The sequence below is a fragment of the Chlorocebus sabaeus genome, chromosome 21 (genome assembly GCF_047675955.1).
Source record: "Chlorocebus sabaeus isolate Y175 chromosome 21, mChlSab1.0.hap1, whole genome shotgun sequence".
NCBI lineage: Eukaryota > Metazoa > Chordata > Mammalia > Primates > Cercopithecidae > Chlorocebus > Chlorocebus sabaeus.
In genome coordinates this window covers 6,168,236-6,192,356 of record NC_132924.1, presented here as the reverse complement: position 1 = coordinate 6,192,356, position 24,121 = coordinate 6,168,236, and the positions used below count along the sequence as shown (strand labels likewise).

General features: G+C 41.6%; 1 pseudogene; it reads left to right on the top strand.

Annotated features, from left to right (window-relative positions):
- Window positions 1-951: 951 nt before the first annotated feature.
- LOC103226040 (tubulin beta chain pseudogene) lies at window positions 952-2,493 on the top strand (annotated as a pseudogene).
- Window positions 2,494-24,121: the final 21,628 nt, after the last annotated feature.

The window sequence follows — 24,121 nt, the reverse complement described above, 5'->3', positions numbered from 1 at the left end:
GCTTGCCGTAGGTGTAGGGTCACACAGAAATTGCAGGGAAAGATTACTGTTGCCTTTTTGTTTCCCTTCCCTGCCAGTAGGTGAAAAGCTAGCCCTACGGCCTTTAGTATAACTATAAGCCAAACTATGTGTGTGTGTGTGTGTCTGTGTGTGTGCTTGCATTATGTTTATTATATGCATATTTATACAAATATGTATTTATGTATGTATGCATAAATGTATATTTTTGTGTTATTACATGTAAGAACTATTATTTTATTATTTGTAATCTATATGATTTTCTTCTTGCATGCAAAGGCACCACCACGAACTGGCAGACAGTGCTACAATGTTGTATGTATAAATATTTATATTTTGATTTCTGTTTATTTATATGTTGATGATATATTTGTAAATGTTTCCTATTTCATTTAAAATGTATGCATTTATGTGTATGTATATATTAATTTCCAGTTATGGTTTTACTTGTGCCCTGTATGCTTAAACATTCCAGACTGATCGATTGTGCTACATTGTTTCCTGAGACTACAGATTCCAAAACGCTGAGATCCTGCTGAGGCTTTTTCTGGTCTAAGTGGGAAGATGCGGCTACACATTGGACTTCACGTGTCAGGGCCATCTCTTCCCTTGGCATTTAGAAAAAGTTCACTTCTCCTATAGGAGGGAGCAGAGAAAGTTGGCTGACTGTTTCAGGGCAAATGAAGGAACCAATGTCTATGGAACCTGGTAATATTAGGCAGTCTTCCATTCAAGTCCTATTTGGACACTGTCTCTCTGAGATTTTAAGAACAGAAAAGCTCTCAGAGCCTTCCTGCCATGGTGCTCGCACCTCACTGCCTCAGCCTCTGGGCCGCATTCCATCCTTTCAGCCTGCGACTAGCAGAGAAAAAAATTACATATTTTCTTGCTCCATACACACCTTGTGGCAAGCAAAAAAATTAAATTTTAACCATGAGGGAAATTGCGCACATCCAAGCCAGTCACTGTGGCAACCAGATCGGTGCCAAGTTCTGGGAGGTGATCAGTGATGAACGTGGCATCGACCCACCAGCACCTACCACAGTGACAGCGACCTGCAGCTGGACCGCATCTCCGTGTACTACAGTGAAGCCACAGGTGGCAAACATGTTCCTCGTGCCATCCTGGGGGATCTAGAACCTGTTTACTCAGGTCATTTTGGCCAGATCTTTAGACCAGATAACTTTCTTTTTGATCTGTCTGGGACAGGCAACAACTGGGCCAAAGGCCACTACACACAGGGAACCAAGCTGGTTTATTTGTTCCTGGATGTGGTATGGAAGGAGGCGGAGAGCTGTGACTGCCTGCAGGGCTTCCAGCTGACCCACTCACTTGGCTGGGACACAGGCTCTGGAATCGGCACTCTCCTTATCAGCAAGATCCAAGAAGAGTATCCTGACTGCTTCATGAACACCTTCAGTGTGGTACCTTCCTACAAGGTATATGACACTGCGGTCGAGCCCTACAATTCTCCATCCATCAGTTGGTAGAGAACACCGATGAGACCTATTGCATTGACAACGAGGCCCTCTAGGATATCTGCTTCCACACTCTGAAGCTGACCACACCAACCGACTAGGATCTGAACTACCTCGTCTCAGCCACCATGAGAGGTGTCACCGCCTGCCTCCACTTCCCTGGCCAGCTCAGTGCTGACCTCCACAAGTTGACAGTCAATATGGTTCCCTTCCCATGTCTCGATTTCTTTATGCCTGCCTTTGCCCCTTTCACCAGCCGTGGGAGCCAGTAGTAGCAAGCTCTCACCGTGCCCAAACTCACCCAGCAGGTCTTCGATGCCAAAAACATGATGGCTGCCCGTGACTCCCACCACGGCCGATACCTCACCATGGCTGCTGTCTCCCGTGGTCAGATGTCCATGAAGGAGGTCGATGAGCAGATGCTCAACGTGCAGAACAAGAATAGCAGCTACTTTATGGAATGGATCCCCAACAACATCAAGACAGCTGTCTGTGACAGCCACCTCATGGCCTCAAGATGGCTGTCACCTTCGTCAGCAACAGCACTGGCATCCAGGAGCTCTTCAAGCACATCTCGGAGCAGTTCACTGCCATGTTCCACCACAAGGCCTTCCTCCACTGGTACACAGGCGAGGGCATGGACGAGATGGAGTTCACTGAGGCTGACAGCAACATGAACGACCTCATCACTGAGTATCAGCAGTACCAGGACGCTACCACAGAAGAGGAGGAGGATTTCAGTAAGGAGGCTGAAGAAGAGGCCTAAGGCAGAGGCCCCCCATCACCCCAGGCTTCTCAGTTCCCCTTAGTTGTCTTACTCAACTGCTCCTTTCCTCTCCCTCAGAATTTGTGTTTGCTGTTTCTATCTTGTGTTTTGTCTTTTTCTCTTCTGGGGGGTCTAGAATGGTGCCTGGCACATAGTAGGTGCTCAATAAACACTTGTTTGTTGAAAAAAAAAAAAGAACAGAAAAGATGCAAAAGTTTTTTGGCTTATATGGCCATACACTTCTCAGAATACCCTTGATGACCTAAAGGTTGGTCGGACACTGACCAGCACTTCTGAACCAGGGCTACATGCCTGGCTCAGAAACTCCAGGCCCTCTGTAGTTTTCTGGCTTGTGCACGTGCAGTTCTTATCTGCCAGGACGGACTCATCTCACCTGCTCTAGTTTGAGCACAGGCATCATTCATTCACCTGGGGTGGCAGGGTCCAACAGTCTGCCTCTAACCTAGTTTTCTTTTTCTAACAGCTACTGTAGCATCCAGAAGTGTTTGTCAAGCCAGACATCTGTATTTCTTGCTTCTGAAACTTGTGGAGGAGGCCTCAGACACCTGGCTTTTCGGGTGTCTCTGATTCTGAGATTCTTTAGTACTGCCCTGTAGGGTTCTCTAGAATCAGCTGGAAACAGGCAGAATAGAATTACTCAAGCCTTTGGCTTCTGGGGCCATTTTCCTGGCTCTGAAAAGCTCCCAGTGTCTTGCATTTCAGTTCAACCCTGGCCTGGTGTTGCTCTGGCCTGATATCATCTTATCCCAGCACAACCTCAGGTCTCGACCTAGCCTTTCCAACTCTCTGAGAAAAGCTTTTCCTTCACAGAGTGAAGTGTCACACTGGGACACCATTGGATGCACCCACCTCAGATGTTCCAAAGAAGGGCACCTATCCTGATCAAGAGGTTGTCTAGAAGCGGACAGTTTTCCCACTGTTGGGAGATGCTGCTTGGGCTGGATCTGGTTTGCCTCTGGCCTGGTGTTTGCCATTAGTGTAGGGTCACATGAAACCTGCATGGAAAGACTTCTGTGTCTTTCTGGCTTCTTTTATTGCCAAAATAGGTGATGAGACAACCTTATGGCATCTAGTTTAGATGTAAGTGCATCTGTGTGCATTTCAGTGTGTCTGCGTATTTCTCTGCACTATATGTATTTTATACATATATTTTATATACACATACGTTTATTATGTATATATCTGTCATTATAGGTAATATCTATGTTTATTTTTAAATATATATTTATGAAAAAATATGTTTTTATTTCTCTTGTATAGAGAAATACCACCACCAACCGGTAGACCACTCTATAACACTGTATATATAAATACCTCCATTTTAATTTTATTCATTTATGTGTTGTGTATATTCATATATGGTACCTATTTCTTCATACACAAAAATATATGCATTTATGTGTGTGTATATATATTTGTCATTTTATCTTTGCTTGTGTGTCATGTATGGGTGAAACACTTTAGACTGACCAATTATGCTATACCGTTTCTTGAGATCAGTGACTTCAAAACACTGAGATCTCACTGAGTGTTGTTTTCTCAGTCGTGTAAAAGACATAGCTGTTTATGTGACTTCAGATGTGAAGGCCATTTCATCCTTTGCCATTTGAGAGAAATCCTCCTCCTGCCCTAGGAGAGCAAAGAGAGAATTGACTGGCTGTTTCACGTCAAATAAGAAAGCCAAAAGCCTATGGGACGTGGTAGTTCTTTTATTTCAAGTCCTATTTGGTCACTACCTCTCTGAGCTTCTAAGAACAAGAGAGATGGGGTATTTTTTGGCTTACGTGGTCATACAGTTCTTAGCCTAGCCTTAGGGACCCCATAGCTAGATGGAAAGCTAACATTGCTTTTGGCCCAAGACCACATGCATGGTCTAGGGCCTCAGAGCTTTCCTTAGGTTCCTCAATTACACACAAGCACAATTCATATCGCCATGATGGACCTACTTTACTTCACAAACTGGGCCCTATTTTGGGGACAAGCATGATTCATTCATCTGGTGTGACAGGGTCCAACGGTCTGCCTCCCCTTCACTACTGATGTTTACTCTTTGTCATTCTCCATCCACTGTACCCACCCCCCACTCCTTAACCGCAGCTATCAATTTCCAACCGCCCATGCTGAATTTGGAGAGAGCCCCATCTCTCCTCCCCATTGGAAGACTCACATACAGTGATCCCTGTACCTATCAGAATGGCTCTGAATAAAGTCTTCCTTGCCAGGTTTTAAAAGGGTCATAGAATCATTTTTTAACACACGGTAAAATTTATGGGATTTTTTGTCTTTTTTATTTTTTTAAACCACAGGAAAAATGCTGTGAAATTTTTAGAGAGGTCAAATGATAGAGACAGAAAGAAAAATAGTGGTTGCCAGGGAGTGGGTGGGGGCAAGGAGGAAAGAGTTGGAAGAATGGGGCGTTAGTATTCAATGCTTACAATTTTTTGGCTTTACAAGGTGAAAAGAGGAATGCAGATGGTGGTGATGGTGGCATAACATTGTAATTGAAGACAGTGCATTTTATGTGTATTTCACCACAATTTCATAAAATCAAAAATAAATAATTAAAAACGTTAGTACACAAAAATACATAAACCAAGATACTTCTTGCAGCAATAGGTGTATGACAAAATAATTGGCAACCCTAAAAATGTTTAAAAACAGAATAATAATTGAATATACACAATTTGACAGCCTCTCTATCCCTTCACCACTTATTTTGCCAAAACAACTTGTCATTCCAGGGTGCCTTCTATTGGGTTTGTTCATGTTTGTCTATCTGCCAATTTTTGGTGGTAAAGAGGCATATGAAATCACTCCAGCAGGCTACTGCCATGCGTGAGTGAAATGCATGGTGCATCTATACTAAAGTAGAACAAAAGTACTGGTGCCTTAGAAGTCACATAATTTTCTTAGAATAAATTAAGCTTTCTCGGCCACGCGCGGTGGCTCAAGCCTGTAATCCCAGAACTTTGGGAGGCCGAGACAGGCGGATCACAAGGTCAGGAGATCGAGACCATCCTGGCTAACACGGTGAAACCCCGTCTCTACTAAAAAGACAAAAAAAAAATTAGCCGGGCGAGGTGGCGAGCGCCTGTAATCCCAGCTACTCCGGAGGCTGAGGCAGGAGAATGGTGTGAACCCGGGAGGGGGAGCTTGCAGTGAGCTGAGATCCGGCCACTGCACTCCAGCCTGGGCGGCAGAGCGAGACTCCGTCTCAAAAAAAAGAAAAAAAAAAAAGAATAAATTAAGCTTTCTCATGGAGAAAGGGTGTATATCCCCAAATGATCAAAGCAGAGGTTCTCCCACCATCACCCCTTCCCTGTCCCCCTCTCAGGCCAAAGTCATGAGGGAAAGACCCAGAGGTATGTGAGAAGGTACTTCCAGAACAAGTCTCATCTCTTCCTCACATACCCGTGCCACTGTGACCATTTGCCCAAAATACCAAATTATGCTTCTCTTCTGAAAGATTTTCTGTAGAATGGGGCCTAGCTCACCAAGTAAGAGAAAACTCCTAGCCTAGGCTCCCCAACTGATTTGCTTCAGCAAATCTGTTCAAATGCACCCCATTCTATTGCTTCATTCAAATGCAGAAAACTCTCATCTTGTCAGAGCTGATGACATCTATATTCTAGGGCTTAAAAACTTCATTTCACAATCCCTCCCATAGGCTGAGGCTTTCACACTGCAGAGAACAGGAGAGGAGTGTGTGTGTAAGAAACTCCATCTGTCTGGGGCAAAATATCACTCCCCTACTTTTCCTAACTCAGGAAACGCCACTACGCCCTTTGAGAACCATGACTGTGGAGGTTAACATCTTACTCTGTGTCCTCCTGAGGTGGCTCAGTGAAAGGGGGATACTAAATTGACTTTTGTGGTGTCAAATACAGGAGTGGTGTGATAGAGACCCAGACCTAGCAGGGTTTAGTTTTGAACCATACACCCTTGGTTTTGGGTTTAACATACTCCCGCTGCAACACTCTGTTCTAGGTGCATGTTTTTACCATTCATCTTGAGGATTCATGATGTATTCTCACTCTCTTATGCACGTCCATGGGTAATCCTCAGCTGCATTTCACTCATGCATGGCAGTCGCCTGCTGGAGTGATTTCATATGCCTCTTCACCACCAAAAATAGGCAGATGGACGAACATGAACAAACCCAGTAGAAGGCACCCTGGAATGACAAGTTGCTTTGGCAAAATAAGTGGTGAAGGGATAGAGAGGCTGTCAAATTGTGACAAATTATGGCAAATTGTGACTCTAGGTTGTGATCCAGGCTTAATTCTTAAGAATCAGAATACAGTGGGAGGGGCCAAGATGGCTGACTAGAAACAGCTGCAGTTGGAGACTCCCAGGAAGAATGAAAACAGCAAGTGAATCCTGCACCAGCAACTGAGGTATCCAGGCTCTCTCACTCGGACTGACTAGGTAGTTAGCATGGCCCATGGAGAGTGAGAAAAAGCAAGGTGGTGCAATGGCTCAACCTGGGAGCCACATGGGGCAAGGGGATCTTCCACCCACAGCCAAGGGAGACGGTTAGTGATCATGATACCCTGCCAGGGAAACCACACTTTTTCCACAGATCTGTGTAACCTGTGGATCAGGAGACCCCTCCTGTGAGCCCACATCACTGGGGCCTTGGGTTCCAAACACAGAGCTGTGCAGATTCTCAGAGGCCACTCAGCTGGAGACTGCTAGAAACGACCAAGTGTCCTGGTGAAGGGGTGGCCATTATCACTGCAGCTGTCTTCTACTGAAGATGACTGAGCTCCCTCAGAGGAGGGGTGACAGCCATCACTGCAGCTCCAGTCTGCCATTTTCCCCTGCTGGTGCTGGGAGATGGGGTAGTTTGGACCCAGGAGGAATTCCCCACAGTGCAGCACATCAGCTGTGGCAGATTGTGGCCAGACTGCCTCTTTAGGCCAGACTCTGATCCACCCCTCCATACAGAGTGGGGCCTCCCTGCAGAATTTTAGCAGCTCCAGCCAGGGGTTTAGGGGCAGAACTCTGACCTCCCTGGGACTGAGCCTTGCGGGGAGGGGCAGCCATGGTCTGCATGGATCAGCAGATTTCGTATTTCCCCCTGCTGGCTCTGAGGAATCTGGGCAGTACAGATGAGTGGGATTCTCCCCAGTGTAGTGCAGCTCCTCCAACAAGGGGCAGCCAGAGTGCTTCCTTAAGCAGGTCCCTGGTCCCATGCCTCTTGACTAGGTGAGACCCCCAGCAGGGGTTGTCAGACACCTTACACAACAGCATTCCCACTGGCATCAGGTAGGTGCACCTCTGGGACAGAGATCCCAGAGGAAGGGGCAGCTAGTTATCTTTGCTGTTCTGCAGCCTCCACTAGTGACACCTCCAGGTGTGGGAGGGACCCAGGTGAACAGGGTCTGGAGTGGACCCCCAGCAAACCACAGCAGCCCTATGGAAGAGGGGCCTATTAAAAGAAAAAGAAAAACAACAACAACAACAGCATCAACACAAAAGTCCCCCAAAAAACTCCAACTGAAGGTCAGCAGCCACAAAGATCAAAGCTAGATAAACTCATGAAGATGAAAAAGAATCAACAAAAAAATGTTAAAAACTCAAAAAGCCAGAATGCCTCTTTTCCTCCAAATGATTACAACACCTCTCCAACAAAGGCACAGAACTGGGGAGAGGTTGAGATGGATGAATTGACAGAAGGAGGCTTCCGAAAGTGGTTAATAATGAACTTCACTGAGCTAAAAGAGCATATTCTAACCTAATGCAAAAACGCTAAGAACTACAAAAAAACATTACAGGAGCTGCTAACCAGAAGAACCAGTTTGGAGAGGAACGTAAGAACCACGATAAAACATTACAGGAGCTGCTAACCAGAATAACCAGTTTGGAGAGGAACGTAAACAACCTGATGGAGCTGAAAAACAAGACGTGAGAACTTCACAATGCAACACAAGTATCAATAATAGAATAGAATAGACCAAGCAGAGGAAAGAATTTGAGAGCCTGAACACCATTTTGCTGAAATAGGACAGGCAGAGAAGATTAGAGAAAAAAGAATGATAAGGAACAAACAAGACCTCTGAGGACTATGGGATTATGTAAAAAGACCAAACCTACAACTGATTGGGATACCTGAAAGAGACAGGGAGAACAGAACCAAGTTGGAAAACATACTTCAGGATATCATCCAGGAGAATTTCCCCAAGCAAGCGAGGCCAACATTTAAATTTAGGAAATCCAGAGAACCCCAGTAAGGTACTCCATGAGAAGATCAATCCCAAAACACATAATCATCAGATTCTCCCAGGTTGAAATAAAGAAAAAAATGTTAAGAGCAGCCAGAGAGAAAGGCCAGGTCAACTACAAAGGGGAGCCCATCAGACTAACAGCAGATCTCTCAGCAGAAACCTACAAGCCAGAAGGGATTAGAGGCCGGCCAGGCACAATTGCTCAAACCTGTAATCCCAGCACTTTGGGAGGCTGAGGTGGGCGGATCATGACGTCAGGAGATTGAGACCATCCTGGCCAACATGGTGAAACCCTGTCTCTACTAAGATACAAAAAGTTAGCTGGGCATGGTGGTGAACACCTGTAGCCCCAGCACTCAGGAGGCTGAGGCAGGAGAATCGCTTGAACCCGGAAGGCAGAGGTTGCAGTGAGCTGAGATCACGCCACTGTACTCCAGCCTGGCAACAGAGCAAGACTCCATCTCAAAAAAAAAAAAAAAAGGTTGGAAGCCAATATTTAACATTCTTAAAGAAAAAAATCTCCAACCCAGAATTTCATATCTGACCAAACTAAGCTTCATACATGAAGGATAAATAAAATCTTTTTCATACAAGCAAATGCTGAGGGAATTTGTCACCACCAGGTCTGCCTTGCAAGAGCTCCTGAAGGAAGCACTAAATATGGAAAGGAAAAACCAGTAGCAGCCACTGTAAAAACACACTGAAGCACAGGGACCAATGACACTATGAAGCAATAACATTAACAAGTCTGCAAAATTACCAGCTAGCATCATGATGACAGAATCAAATTCATACATAACAATATTAACTTTAAGTGCAAATGGGCTAAATGCCCCAGTTAAAAGACACAGAATGGCAACCTAGATGAAGTGTTAAGACACATCAGTGTGCTGTACACAAGAGATATATCTCATGCAAAGACACACATAGGCTCAAAACAACGAAATGGAGAAAAATTTACAAAGCAAATACAAAACACAGAAAAGCAGAGGTTGCAATCCTAGTTTCTCATGTAACAGACTTTAAACCAACAAGATCAAAAAAGACAAAGAAGGGCATTACATAATGGTTAAGGGATCAATTCAACAAGAAGAGCTAACTATCTTAAATATATATGTACCCAATACAGGAGAATCCAGATTCATATGAGAGGCCTACAAGGAGACTTAGACTCTCACACAATAATAGTGGGAGACTTTAATACCTCAATGTCAATATTAGATCATCAAGACAGAAAATTAACAAGAATATTCAAGACTTTAACTTAGCTCTGGAACAAGTGAACCTGATGGATATCTACAGGACTCTCCACCCAAGGGCAACAGAATACACATTCTTCTCGGCACCACTTGGCACTTATTGTGAAATTGATAATATAATTGAAACTAGAACACTCCTTAGCAAGTTCAAAAGAGCGGAAATCATAACGTCTCTGAGACTGCAGCACAATCAAATTAGAACTCACATAAGCAACTCACTCAAAACCACACAACTACATATAAATCAAACAACCTGCTCCTGAATGACTCCCGGGAAATAATGAAATTAAGGCAGAAATCAACTTCTTTGAAATCAATGAGAACAAAGAGACAGCATACCAGAATCTTTGGGACACAGCTAAAACAGTGTTAAGAGGGAAATTTATAGAACTAAATGCCCACATTAGAAAGGCAGAAAGTTCTCAAATCGACACCCCAGCATCACAATTAAAAGAACTAGAGAACCAAGAGCAAACAAACCCCAAAGCTAGTAGAAGACAAGAAATAACCAAGATCAGAGCAGAACTGAAAGAGATAGGGAAACAAAAAATCCTTAAAAAATTTATTGAATCCAGGAGCTGGTGTTTTGAAAAAATTAATAAAACAGACCACTAGCCAGATTAATAAAGAAGAAAAGAGAGAAGAATCAAATAAGTACAATAAAAAAGATAAAGGGGATGTCACCACTGAGCCGAGAAGAAAACAAGCAAAGGTCAGAGAATACTATAAACACATCTATGCAAATCAACTAGAAAATTTAGAAGAAATGGATAAATTCCTAGAGACATACACTGTCCCAAGACTAAACCAGAATGAAATAAAACTCCTGAATAGACCAATAGCATGTTCTGAAATTGAGGTGGAAATAAGTAGCCTACCAACAAAAAGAAGCTCAGAACCAAACGGATTAACAGCTGAATTCTACTACAGGCACAAAAAAGAGCTGGTACCATTTCTATTGAAACTATTCTAAAAAATTGAAAAGGAGAGACTCCTCCCTAACTCATTCTATGAGGCAGTATCATCCTGATACCAAAACTTGGCAGAGATACAACAAAAAAAGAAAACTTCAGGCAAATATCCCTGATAAACAGCAATGCCAAAATTCTCAATAAAATACTGGCAAACCGAATCCAGCAGCACATCAAAAAGCTTATCCACCACAATCAAGTCAGCTTCATCCCTGGGATGCAAGGCTGGTTCAACATATGCAAATGAATACATGTAAACATAATTCATCACACAAACAGAACTAAAGACAAAACCCACATTATTATCCCAATAGATACAGAAAAGACCTTCAATAAAATTCAACATTTACGTTAAAAACTCTCAATAAACTAGGTATTGATGGAGCATACTTCAAAATAATAAGAGCCATTTATTATAAACCCACAGCCAATAGCATACTGAATGGGCAAAAGCTGAAAGCATTCCCCTTGAACACCAGCACAAGGAAAGGATGCCCTCTCTCACCATTCCTATTCAATATAGTATTGGAAGTTCTGGTCAGGGCAGTAGAAAGCAATAAATGCAAAAGAAAGAAATAAATAGTATTTGAATAGAAAGAGAGGAAGTCAAACTGTCTCTGTCTGCAGATGACATAATCCTATATCTAGAAAATGCCACTGTCTCAGTCCAAAAACTTCGTAAGCTGAAAAGCAACTTCAGCACAGTCTCAGGATACAAAATCAATGTGCAAATATCACAAGCATATGCATTCACCAACAATAGAGAAGCAGAGAGTCAGATCATGAATGAACTCCCATTCACAATTTCTACAAAGAGAATAAAATACCTAGGAATACAACTAACAAGGGAAGTAAAGGACTTCTTCAAGGAGAACTACAAACCGCTACTCAAGGAAATCAAAGAGGACACAAACAAATGGAAAAATATTTCATGCTTATGGATAGGAAGCATCAATATCCTGAACATGGCCATACTGAGCAAAGTAATTTATAGATTCAATGCTATTCCCATTAAACTACCATTGACATTCTTCACAGAATTGGAAAAAACCACTTTAAAATTCATATGGAACCAAAAAAAGCCAATATAGCCAACACGATCCTAATAAAACAAAAAACAAAACCAAAATAAAACAAAAAAAACAAGCTGTAGGCATCATGCTACCTGACTTCAAACTATACTACCAAGCTACAGTAATCAAAACAACAAGGTACTAGTACAAAAATGGACACATAGACCAATGAAACAGGATGGAGAACTCAGAAATAAGACTGCACATCTGCAACCCTCTGGTCTTCCACAAACCTGATTAAAAACCAGCAACAGGAAGAGGATTCCCTATTTCATAAATTGTGCTGGGAAAACTAGCTAGCCATATGCAGAAAAACTGGACCCTATTCCTTACACCTTATAGAAAAATTAACTCAAGATGGATTAAAGACTTAAATGTAAAACCCCAAACTATAAAAACCCTAGAAGAAATCTAGGCAAGACCATTCAGGACGTAGACATGGACAAAGATTTCATGATGAAAACATCAAAAGCAATTGCAACAAAAACAAAAATTGACAAATGGGATCTAATTAAACTAAAATACTTCTGAACAGGAAAAGAAACTATCATCAATGTGAAAAGACAACCTACAGAATGGGAGAAAACTTTTGCAATCTGTCCATGTGAGACAAAGGTCTAATATCCAGCATCCACAAGGAAACGTAAACAAATTGACAAACAACCTCGTCAAAAAGTGGGCAAAGGAAATGAATGGACATTTTTCAAAAGAAGATATTTATACAGCCAACAAACATATGAAAAAAAGCTCAACATCACTGATCATTAGAAAAACGCAGACCAAACCCACAATGAGATACCATCTCAAGCTAGTCAGAATGGTGAGAATTAAAAAGTCAATAAACGACAGATGCTGGTGAGGCTGTGGAGAAATAGGAAAACTTTTACACTGTTGGTGGGAATGTAAATTAGTTCAACCATTATGAAAGACAGTGTGGCAATTCCTCAAAGACCCAGAACCAGAAATATCATTTGACCCAGCAATCCCATTACTGGGTATATACCCAAAGGAATATAAATCATTTTATTATAAAGATACATGCACGTGTATGTTCACTGCAGCACTATTCACAATTGCAATGACACAGAATCAACCTAAGTGCCCACCAGTGATTAACTGGTTAAGAAAATGTACATATACACCATGGAATACTATACAGCCATTATAAGGAGTGAGATCATGTCCTCTGCAGGGATATGGATAGAGCTGGAAGTCATTATTCTCAGCAAACTAACACAGGAACAGATAACCAAATACCACATGTTCTCACTTATAAGTGGGAGCTGAACAATAAGAATACATGGACACAGGGAGGAGAATACTACACACTGGGACCTATCAGGGGAGCAGGGGGAGGGAGAGCATCAAAATTAATAGCTAATTCATGTGGAGCTTAATACCTAGGTAATAAGCTGGTAAGTGTAGCAAACCAACCATGGCACACGTTTACCTGCAGAACAAACCTGCATGTCCTGCACACATATCCTGAAATTTAAAATACAATGAAATTTTTTTTTTTTTTTTGAGACGGAGTCTCGCTCTGTCGCCCAGGCTGGAGTGCAGTGGCCGGATCTCGGCTCACTGCAAGCTCCACCTCCCAGGTTTACGCCATTCTCCTGCCTCAGCCTCCCAAGTAGCTGGGACTACAGACGCTCGCCACCTCGCCTGGTTATTTTTTTTTTTTTGTATTTTTTATTAGAGACAGAGTTTCACCGGGTTAGCCAGGATGGTCTTGATCTCCTGACCTCGTGATCCGCCCGTCTTGGCCTCCCAAAGTGCTGGGATTACAGGCTTGAGCCACCGCGCCCGGCCAATAAAATGAAATTTTTAAAAAGACAGGAAAAAATCAGAATATAACAGTGAATGTGACAACATTGTGAATGTGCTTAATGCCATAAAGTTGTACTGTAAAAAATGCTTCTGAAGATGGCCAAATAGGAAGACATCTCCCAACAGGGGTCGACAGACACTTCATACAGGAAAGCTCTAGCTGGCATCTGGTGGGTGCTCCTCTGGGATGAAGCTTCCAGAGGAAGCAACAGGTAGCAACCTTTGCTGTTCTGCAGCCTCCACTGGTGATACCCAGGCAAACAGGGTCTGGAGTGGACCTCCAGCAAACTCCAGCAGACCTGCAGCAGAGGGGCCTGACTGTTAGAAGGAAAACTAACAAACAGAAAGAAATAGCATCAACATCAACAAAAAGAACATCTACACAAAAACCCCATTCGAAGGTCACCAACATCAAAGACCAAAGGCAGATAAATCCATGAAGATGAGAAAAACCAGTGCAAAAAGGCTGAAAATTTCAAAAAACTGGAACACCTCTTCTCCTCCAAAGGATCACAACTCCTGACCAGCAAGGGAACAAAACCAGACGGAGAACGAGTTTGACGAATTGACAGAAGTAGGCTTCACAAGGTGGGTAATAACACACTCCTTTGAGCTGAAGGAGCATGTTCTAACCTAATGCAAGGAAGCTAAGAACCTTGGAAAAAGGTTAGAGAAATTGCTAACTAGAATAACCAGTTTAGAGAAGAACATAAATGACCTGATGGAGCTGAATAACACAGCACAAGAACTTCGTGAAGCATACACAAGTATCAATAGCCAAATCAATCAAGCAGAAGAAAGGATATCAGAGATTGAAGATCAACTTAATGAAATAAAGTGTGAAGACAAGATTAGAGAAAAAAGAATGAAAAGGAATGAAAAAAAGCCTCCAAGAAATATGAGACTATGTGAAAAGACCAAACCTAAGTTTGGCTGGTGTACCTGAAAGTGACAGGGAGAATGGAACCAAGTTGGAAATCACTCTTCAGGATGTTATCCAGGAGAACTTCCCCAATCTAACAGGACAGGCCAACATTCAAATTCAGGTAATACAGAGACAACAAAGGTACTCCTCGAGAAGAGCAACCCCAAGACACATAACCGTCAGATTCACCAAGGTTGAAATGAAGGAAAAAATGTTAAGGGCAGCCAGAGAGAAAGGCTGGGTTACCCACAAAGGGAAGCCCATCAGACTAACTGAGGATCTCTCTGCAGAAATCCTCTAAGCCAGAGAAGAGTGGGGGCCAATATTCAACATTCTTAAGAAAAGAATTTTCAACCCGGATTTTATATCCAGCCAGACTAAGCTTCATAAATGAAGGAGAAATAAAATCCTTTGCAGACAAGCAAATGCTGAGAGATTTTGTCACCACCAGGCCTGCCTTACAAGAGCTCCTGAAGGAAGCACTAAACATGGATAGGAACAACTGGTACAAGCCACTGCAAAAACATGCCAAATTGTAAAGACCATCAATGCTATGAAGAAACGGCATCAATTAACAGGCAAAATAACCAACTGGCATCATAATGACAGGATCAAATTCACACATAACAATATTAACTTAAATGTAAATGGGCTAAATGCCCCAATTAAAAGACACAGACTGGCAAATTGGATAAAAAGACACAGACTGGCAAATTGGATAAAGAGTCAAGACCCATTGGTGTGCCGTATTCAGGAGACCCATCTCACATGCAAAGACGCACATAGGTTCAAAATAAAGGGATGGAGGAATATTTTCCAAGCAAATGGAAAGCAAAAAAAAGCAGGGGTTGCAATCTTACTCTCTGATAAAACAGACTTTAAACCAGCAAAGATCAAAAAAGACAAAGAAAGGCATTACATAATGGTAAAGGGATCAATAGCAACAGGAAGAGCTAAATATCCTAAATATATATGCACCCAATACAGGAGCACCCAGATTCATAAAGCAAGTTCTTAGAGACCTACAAAGAGACTTAGATTCCCACACAATAATAGTGGGAGACTTTAACACCCCAATGTCACTATTAACAGATCAGTGAGACAGAAAATTAGTAAGGATATTCAGGACTTGAACTAGCTCTGGACCAAGTGTACCTAATAGACATCTACAGAACTCTCCACCCCAAATCAACAGAATATATTCTTCTCAGCACCACACTGCACTTAGTCTAACATTGACCACATAATTGGAAGTAAAATGTTGTAAATACAATAGCAATTAAGGATACACTTGTAAGAAAGACACAAAGCTTAACTTAAAAAAATAGAAATTAATCTTTTTAGTAATACAGGTTCATGCAATTCATAAAAATATTATCTTGGATTCCTTTAAATAATGAACATTGCATGTGGTTAAATTTTGGATACCATTCATTCACATTTTTGAGGTAGAAAACTTGAGATGGTGCAGGAAAACTTTAAAGGTGTTATTAACCCCAAACTAAAATCAACTACAAAGTAAGCAGCCCAAAGTATACCTTTAGCTGTTAGGCAATCACATTCCATTTCTAAAATGTAACTTAAATGGAGTTTTCAACACAAATTAAAATGTGTCAGTTCAGTTACAATTATTGAATAAAGTTAAATGGGTATCTCTGGAAAATGAGAGTTCCACGGACTTAAATATAACTGTAAAATCTCTGTTTTTGGCCGTGTGCTGTGGCTCATGCCTGTATTCCCAGCACTTTGGGAGGCCAAGGTGGGCGGATCACAAGGTCAGGAGTTTGAAACCATCCTGGCTAACACGGTGAAACCCTGTCTTTTCTAAAAATACAAAAAAATTAGCCGGGTGTGCTGGTGGGTGCCTGTAACCCCAGCTACTAAGGAGGCTGAGGCATGAGAATCGTTTGAACCCTAGAGGTGGAGGTTGCACTGAGCCGAGATCGCGCCACTGCACTCCAGCCTGGGCGACAGAGCAAGACTTCGTCTCAAAAAAAAAAAAAAAAAAAGAAAAAAAAATTTCTGTTTCCTCTTTCTATTAACACAGATAATTATGACCTCTATTTCCATGCATAAGACAAACAGCTCTCCAAATAAAATGCAAGAATTATATCAGAAATCTGAAAGCCAAAGGATAAAAGATAATATAACTGACCTTCAACAAACAGTTCTCTGTGTTGTGAGCTTGAGGCAGAGATCCTTAAGTTTTCTCTTGGAATATGGTTTTTGTTGAGATCCAAACTATCATTAAGATTTCCAGCACACAGTGACTCTAAGACTGGCCTCCTAATATGAACAGTGACTAAAGATCTGGTCTGCTCTTTCTCCACAGGAAGTAGGGTGCTGACGTCTGCTAGCATGTCATTAGTTCTGTGAAGATTGCAAAAGACAAAAGCTTAGTATTTCATTTTTTTCCTAAATGACTTGCAGCATTTTAAAAGTTGCCATAAGAGTAAGTGGAATATACCGTAAGTCGTGTTTTAACTCCAAAAATGTGTTAGAGCATGCCTACTGTATGCAATTATAGTTTTTAAATTGTTCTGAAGAAGTACGAATATTTCTAGGGGGATTTATAGCAAACAAGTAATTCAAAATAGGGAGGGGAGGGAAAAGGCTTTCAATAATGTATGGCTTAACAGATAACACTTCTTGCTTTCTGGAATGGCTCTACCTATGAGCTTCTTAGGGATGCCATTAAAAATACTTGCATTTAAAGGGTAACTATGTGAAGTGATGAATATGTTCATTTTCTTGACTATAATAACCATGTCACTGTGCATATAAACATATCAAAACATCACGTTGTACTTCTTAAATTATACGATAAAAAAAGTTCAAAAAAGCTAGAAATACTTGTATTTAGTAAACCAGCGAGATTTTAGAAAACTATCCCTCAAAGACATTGCTGAGCAATCATTTTCACCAGCCTTTTACATTTAACCCATTGTCTGGGAAAAATTAAGGGTTTGCCACTGAGGAATTATTCAGAGTGTATTACTCTGTTTTCAATACGGAGAAAGAAGAAATACCCAAGACTGGGTAATTTATAAAGAAAAGAAGTTTAATTGACTCACAGTTCTGCATGGCTCGGGAGGCCTCAGGAAACTTACAATCATGGTGGAAGTCACTGATTCACAGGGCAGCAGGAGAGAGAAGTGCCGAGCAAAGTGGGAAAAGCCCCTTACAAAACCATCAGCTCTCAGGGGAATTCACTCACTATCAGGAGAACAGCTGGGGCAGGGGAACCGCTCCCACGATTCAGTTACCTCCCACTGGGTCCCTCCCACGACAGATGGGGATTACAGGAACTGTAGAGATTTTGGTGGGGACACAGCCAAACCATATCACAGAGCAACAACTCCTGGGGGAGAATGAGATAGCTGAGATCAAAGACAACTAAAGCAGCTCCAAAGGCAATTAGCTCCTAACACTGTGGCCCAGGCATCAGAGGTGGGGCCTGCCCTTTCCGTCTTCCACACACCCCCTCAGGCTGACCAAGGTGTTATTTTTCACCACTTTGTGGGTTATACTTCCCTTCTGCCTAATGTTAATCATTCCCTATTTCAGAAGTATGCCTTTATGTGGAGTGGAAAAACTATACAGTATTTGTTGTCTCAAGGCACCCTCTAATGATAATACCCAAGATAGATCACAACCAAGGAAAGGAAATTTACTGAGTGCCAGAATGTGCCCAGAATAGTAGTACTTGACTCTTGCTTTGTCATCTTTCAGAAAATAATTACATTTGTTGATATTTCTATTTAGGGGAATGATGACTAACAATTTTATGATACTATCACTGTCTAAATTATAAAGATAAAAAATACTTAGCTGAAAACCTAATAGATCAGGTTAACTACATGAGAATATTAAGGAAAAAATGCCAGATGAAACCTCAAAAACAGGGGAGGCACATGAACTGTCCCGGACTAACATTTTAAAGGTAAGTTCATCTACTAACATCACTTTTGAAAATTGTCGAATCTAATTAGCTTTCACTTCCCACGAATCTCAGAAACCTGTCTCACTAAAAATTATGTTTTGAAGGCAAATTAATGAGCTTAATTTATTTTCAGTGATTCTGTGTCTTGACTTATTTAGTTCACCTGACAAGGATCCTCTAACTTTTTTTTTTTTTTTGAGATGGAATCTCGCACTGTTGCCCGGATTGGACTGCAGCGATCTTGGCTCACAGCAACCTCTGCCTCCTGGCTTCAAGCAATTCTCTGGCCTCAACCTCCCAAGTAGCTGGGATTACAGGTGCCCGCCACCACGCCTAGCTAATTTTTTTGTATTTTTAGTACAGATGGGGTTTCACTATGTTGGCCAGACTGGTTTCAAATGCCTGACCTCATAATCCGCCTGCCTCAGCCTCCCAAAGTGCTAGGACTACAGATGTGAGCCACTGCGCCTGAACGGATCCACTAATTTTTAATTCTTCCAGATACAGCTGCTTATAGTTTACCAATTCACTGTTATTAAAGTCTGCTTGTGAAGTTTTCATTTTGGAGAGTTTGGCTTCCAGATCTTTAACTCTGAGTTTCATCGGACTTTTTAGTGAAGTAACACTGTCTTCTCTTAACTGCTCTAACTCTTCTTGAGATGCTGCTTTTGTCTAAACGAGCATTTAAAAGAGACATTTTAATAGTAATTATTGCTTGAATAATTATTGTGTATTTGCTTCATTTAGTTTTCAGTCAGTGGTTCAGAGAGTGATTTTAGGTATTTTTTAAAAAGAAGCTAAAGTTTAATACATTTATCATGAGTATCAACTGAATTCACAACTTAATCTGAATTGTAAAAAAAAAACTGAGTCATTCTTATGGTAGTATCTATGTAATGTGATACTCCAAAGCATAATATAATGAATTTTAAATTTAAAAATTTGAACAATATAACTTAAGAACAATCCAAGAATATGGTTTAATTTCTAAATCACAAACGTTTTATTTCTCTCTTCATCTTGTTTTATGCCAACTGGTCTTAGTAATCAAAGGATTCTCTAATAAGAATCATTATTATGGCAGATCAACTTAATTATAATAATGATGGGAACTAAAATTATTTAAAGGAAGAAACAGCTACTACCATCCTTCTTAAAATCTACCAAACAAATTGCTGTAAAGGTAAGTAGGGAAAACACATACAATGTGTATATCCAAAATATAATTTGCAGTGAAATGAATGAAAGCACATTACAGGTAAACACAACAACCTGCAAGAAGAGATTGACTTAACTTTTCTACAATCTCCTGTCTTGCTCTTTCTTTCGTCTCTCATTTATATTGTTCAGCTTTACCATGTTCTAACATATTTCTTTCCATATAACTTTTGAGGTTTAATACTACCTGTGCTAACTGCCTATTGTTCTTCTGTAGTGTTTCACAATTCTCCTTTATTGTTTTCATATTTCTTCTGCATTGTTTTCATATTCTGTATTGTCTTATTTCTTCCATATTGTTTAACGTCTGTTGAAGAACTTCATTCTCTGCATCCAGATGTAGACATTTTGAAGATGTGGTTTTCCATGCTTCTGGAAGATCAACCTGCATGAGTGAAATAAAATAGTTTGGTAATGAAGGAGGAAGGCCGAGAATGGTCTAACACAAAACCCATAACCACTTTTGAAAGAAATTCAGCTGCAATAAAATGTTATATCTACTGTAGTAGATTCATAATATTTGGACCCTTGAGTTATTCACAAAATCAAAAAGAAAGTTAAAACCACTAGGAGTCACAAAAATATATTCTTTACTGTCATCATTTGTACCATACAACATTTACACTTCTTTTTCTATTATAATGCCTCTATATCACCCCTTACTACAAAGACTTTTACTCTTTCCCCTACATTGTCATTCTCCATAATTTCCAAAGAGGTCTCAGGGAAATCATATTGAATTATTTAGGTCTCAGTCAATACATGGTTCCCAAAATAAAACTTTGAAAATAAGACTCTAATTTGTAAATCCTATAAATGTGGATTCCAATGTTATACGCCTTTTTCTGAACTATAAATGTTTTATGCTAATTTGAATTATATTTCAAGGAGTAATGATTCTTGGGGTTAAGCAGCAATTATATCTCCTAGTATAAAAGTTCAGCAGCATGATGATCCACACAATTTTTCTGAACAAAAATGTCTGAATTCAATAGCACAATCTTATAATAATCCTCTGTTACTTTACACAAAGTAAGGGTGCCATACTAAACAATGATAACAAAAGATCTTGATAAAATTTCAGTGCTACTGAGTTGGAAAGAATAATTTTCCTTTAGATAGAATGAATATTTTATTTAAAAAAGATAAATGGAGTCGCACCACTGCTAATTGTGGGACATGTCTCCCATGAAATTCCCTCTCCTGAATACAAGCTGGCATTGGCAACTGGTTTCTAGTGAACATCATATGGCAGAACTGGGTGTGACTTCTAACGCTGGATAAGAAAATGTATTATAATAAAGCTTTCACCTGACTTTCTCTCCAGGGAAGCTTGTTCTTAGAATCCAGCCAGCACATCGTGAGGAAGACTGAGCCACATGATGAATCCTCATGTAGGTGGTTCCAGCTGACTGCCCCAGCTTCACTTCCCAGCCAAAAGCCAGCTTCAACTGCCACACAGGCAAATCAACAGGACTTTAATATTTTCAATGATTCTTCAAACTGGAGAGTTTGAAGTCACCTCATCTGATACCAGAGAAAGTGAGCTGGCCCCACTGAGCCTTTCCTAAAACTGCAGATTGTGAACAAAATAGATGCTGTCTGGAGACACTGAATTTTGAGGTGATGTATTACACGGCAATAGGTAACATACAGATACTGACACTAACTATGGGTTACTGCCATTAAAAGATACTACTAAAACACGGCAGGATACCGTTGGGCCAGGAGCTAGGTGGAAGCTGAAAGGACCTAGAGAAGAGTAAGAATGAACGCTGAAAGGGCTTCAAAGAGACTGTTAGTGGAAGCCTGTCCCACTCACCCTGAGACTCAAGCTGCAGCACCTAAATCAGCATCTGTTTAAGAGCCCAACCCACCGCCCCCCCCAACCAGACTACATCCTGCCCAGAGACCCAACAGCTGCTGCATCTCCACATTGAGTGGAGCCCCGGTGACATTTCACAGTGTTCACAGAGAGGACTTGTGGCATCATGCGCCAGCTGGACCCACAACAGCTGATGTGGCTGGGTCCCCAAAACCCTAACCTTGCAGCACCCTACACCAGAAAAGCTACTCTAGGACAAAGGAATCGTAAGTGTGTGCTCCCAGAGCCTGAGAGCCACTTGACTGAGGCCACTGCCACGAACAGTAACCCTGTCCCCTCCAGGGGCAGCACTGCTGCACACCCGTGCATACCTTCAGGAGGCCTGACGACTGACTGTCACATGTGCACTATCCTAAATCCTGAAAGCCAGCCTGCCCAACCCACCAGGGGCAGTGCCTATGTGAGCCATATGGGAGCCTGAAGACAAGGTCACCTTGCTTGCCACTGCCACTATTGCTGCCAGTGCCTACGTATGCCGTCCAGGGCCTGAAGGATGAGCCCATCACCCCCAGGCCTACGTGCATCCTGGGGCCTGAAGACAGGCCTGCCCCATCGGCCACTATCACCACAAGTGCCTGTATTCTGGGGGCCTGAGGATTAGCATCCCTATTTCTGTAAGTGTCCATACACACTGTCCATGGGCCTGAGAACAATTCCATTGCCCCACTGGCACCCACACATGCCTCCAGAGCCTGAGGACAGGGCTCCCCCACCAGCCACTGACAAAGGCTTTGCATGTGCACTCAGTGAACCCAAAAACAAACTTGCCCCACCCATGGCTGTAGAAACCCACCCAAATGTGCCACACAGGGGCCCAGGAAAATGCCCAGCCAAACTGCTGTCACTATTACCAGTGCTCGTTCATGCTACCCAGGATCTGGCCCCTCACTGCTATTGTCATTGTAGGTAACACAAGTTCTACCCAGGGTCCTTAGGACTGTCATGCCACTGCCACCTCCTATCCCAGCACCCACTACCTGGAGGCCCCAGGACCAACCCACCGAGGCAACCCACTGCTACCAAGGACTGGTATGCCTGGCCTGGTGCTGCCAGTACTAGTACCCATGCATGCCACCAAAATGCCTGAGGACCAGACTGCTGACCTCCCCATGCCCATCAAGGCCTCACCACAGCCTCCCCCAAGTAGCAGCCTGAGCCACTGAGGAACTTACAGAAACTGCTGACATTGATTACAGCTTTTTTCAAAGCATAAGCAAATGGAGACTATACCCATGTGCCCACCATACAGTCACCACTACCACACTCAATACCAAAACACCTTACTCAACCAACAATATAGATTCAGCTACAAGAAAAGTGTCTTTCCCTATGAAAGCCGGGCCCTGAACATGGAAAAAGTGACTATTTCCACGACTATATCCCTACAGATAAAAACATAAAAACACAAGAAACATGAAAAACAGGAAGAGAAGCACTGAGACATGACAACTCCAAAGGAACACAGTAATTCTTCAGTAACAGATCCCAAAGAAAAGCAAGTCTACAAAATGCCTACAAATGAATTCAAAATAATGATCTTAAGGAAACATAGTGAGACACAAAATAACACACATAGATAATACAAAGGAATCAGGAAAACAATTCATGATCTAAATAAGAAATTGAACAGAGACATAGATAGCATTAAAAAGAAGCAAACAGAAATACAGGAACTGAGAATTCAATAAATAAAATAAATGCCTGAGAAGTTCAGCAGGAGAGTAGATCAATCAGAAGACAGAATTTCTGAACCTGAAGACAGATCTTTACACCAAGCCAGAAAAATAAAAATCCAAAAAGAATGAAGAGGCTGGGTGCAGTGGCTCACGCCTGTAATCCCAGCACTTTGGAGGCCGAGGCAGGTGGATCACTAGGTCAAGAGATCAAGACCATTGTGGCCATTATGGTGAAACCCTGTCTCTAGTAAAAATACAAAAAATAGCCAGGTGTGGTGGCACGTGCCTGTATTCCCAGCAACTCGGGAGGCTGAGGCAAGAGAATCCCTTGAATCTGGAAGGCAGAGGTTGCAGTGAGCCAAGATTGCGCGACGGAGCAAGACTCCATTTCAAAAAAAAAAAAAGAATGAAGAAAGCTTACATGACATATGGGACACAATGAGGCAAAAATTTTTTTGAATGCTGGGGTTCAGAAGGACAAAAGATGGGGAAAAGCATAGAAAATCCATTTAATGAAATAATAGCCGAAAAATTTCCATGTCTTGTGAGAAATATAAACATCTAGATAAAGATATTCAAAAGAGTCCAAATAAATTCAATTTAAAAGGGTCTTCTAGTCACATCACAGTCAAATGTCAAAAGTCAAAGACAAAGAAAGAATTCTAAAAAAGGCAAGAGGAAAACACCAAGTCAGATACAAGGGAATCCATATCAGACTAACATACTCCTGAATGACCAGAGTCAATGAATAAATTAAGAAAAAAAATCAATTTTTTGAAACAAATGCAAATGGAAACAACAACACATCAAAACCTGTGAAAAAAATGC